Consider the following 2,314-nt stretch of genomic DNA (forward strand, 5'->3'; position numbering starts at 1 on the left):
GGGCGCCGGCGAGGTCCAGGCGGCGACGGGCGCGCGGGGTCGAGGGGCGAGGGGATCGGGATCCTCCTGATCCAGATCTAGACGAGGGAGTGGGCGGGTGGGGTGTGGGGCGACGGGGAGTGGGTTAGGGTTTCGGGGGGTTATGGGATAAGGGAGTGGGGGTTGGTTCGGCCGGTTGGGCCTTTTGGGCTGGCCGGCCTATAGCTGGGCCGGTTGGACCAGTGGGGGGTGTTTTCCTTTTTATATATATAATTTTTTTTGTTTTGATCTTTTACTTTTATTTATTTTTCTTTTCTGTTTTATTTAGTTTAAAGCACTTAGGCACTTTGTAAAATTATGTTTTGTTCATGATAATTACCCTAGCAATATTTGTCACACACCGAACATTTTTGTTTTAGTGTTTTGAAAACTTTGACTGGTTATTAATTTTAAATTTGAATTCAGAGTGTTTTGAACTAACACGCGAATACCAATAGTGAACGGGATGACGTGGCATCAACACCCAAGATATTTATCCTCAAAACCATCAACAGTAATATTCAAGATTACCATGATAGACACTTGGTTTTCCATACTACACTTCTTCCCGAACATAATAGAGCATTTATCTGCGCTTAATAACTATCCAGTCCCCTTCTCGTAAGTTGAAATGATATTTTTAGTTGTCAACGCTTGATCAATGGACCCCTTGAAAAACATAAGGAAATCATCGGCAAATAAAACAAGAGCGATACCCGGAGCATGCCTATTCACCTAGCACATGCATCCTGAAGCAACAAAGAAAGAGCTTCTGCCACCAACAAAAGTAGGTATGAAGATAAAGGGTCCCCTTGCCTGAGACCATAAGAAGGGGAGCAAGTTTCCAAAAGTTGACCCTTAGAGTGCACAGAAAATTTGACCGATGTGACACATGCCATAATCCACTATTAGGGAAAAGCTTATAGACAGACGCTTACTAGTAGGGCACTATATTGCCCCGCGCTACTGCTAGTTACTGGTAGCGCATGGCCAACAAAACACGCTACTAGTAAATATTTCCGATTGTTCCCCGCGAACAGACCATAGTAGTAGCGCGGGTTATAAATCTGCGCTACTACTATGTGGATTGCTGTAGCGTAGGTGAGGCGCCCGCGCTATTAGTATACTCCCACCCCACCTCACCCCACCAACCATCCCACTCCATCATCCACCCGCCCCCGTTTATCACAAAAGAAACCACCCAACCACCGATCTAGACCCCCTCCACCGCATGCCTCCTTCCACCTCCTCTCCCATGCCACTCACCCACCCCCGCACCGCCGCCGGTTCCTCCGCCGCCTCCCTCCCGGCTCCAAGTACACACCAGCACGCCCAGGCACGAAAGCTCAAGCGCCGCGTGCCTCGCGAGAATTTGACCGCGGCCCGGCACCACCGGACGCTGCCGTGGCCAAGGGGAAAGGCTCCACGCCATCACCGTCATCTCCACCACCGAGGCCCTATATCGCCACCACGTCATTGCGATGGCCGCGTACGTCCTTGCGCTCGTCGTGGCACTCCTCCTCGGGCCCAGCTTCCCCTGCGCATCTTCATCAACACCATGGGTAAGCCATTCCCCTTCTGCCCCTCTCTCTCATACTATGTGAAGCCACGTTTAATGAGCCACTCTTAATCTTGTGCCATATCTCTCGTTACAGACGATTGGTGTTGTCGTAATCCTATAGATTTTTGGTGGGGAATCAGCAGCACACATGCCATTTAGATTTGACTTTGGGAACCCGCTGTGCTGAATTCTAGTGTTGAAGCGGTGATTTCATTAGTGCTAGGCAGGGAGTCGATTACTACTTCAGTAATCATCTTACACTACAAAAAGACACATCCGTGACATTTTGGGCCGAATGAATTTTTTTTGTCATACATATGACACTTCTATGACGATAATTGTGACAAAACCCGGTATCATCATAGATGTGGTGGGCTCCTACTTCTATGACAAAAAATGATGACAGAAAATGGGCTTTTCGTCTTTGGCGGGCCGGAGACGCAGCTGCATGACATTCTTTGGGCCGTCCATGACGGAAAAAACCGTGGTAGAAGCAAGGGCGAGGAAAATTTCGGGGAGTTCCCAGTTACGGTGGGTGGTCGGGGGCCGAGCGATGCGCGTTTCTCTCGTACACGTACGCATGTGTGTGCGAGGTGTTGGCTCTAACTGAACCCGAGTGAGGCGTTGGGCTCTAACTGAACCCGAGCGATTGCACTACAGGCTACGCGTTACTGAACCCGATCGAGCGATTCCTTCGCTACTACTGCTAACTGAAGCCGATCGATTGGATGAACA

Source organism: Triticum dicoccoides, chromosome 3B (genome assembly GCF_002162155.2).
Source record: "Triticum dicoccoides isolate Atlit2015 ecotype Zavitan chromosome 3B, WEW_v2.0, whole genome shotgun sequence".
In the NCBI taxonomy this organism is placed as follows: Eukaryota; Viridiplantae; Streptophyta; class Magnoliopsida; order Poales; family Poaceae; genus Triticum; species Triticum dicoccoides.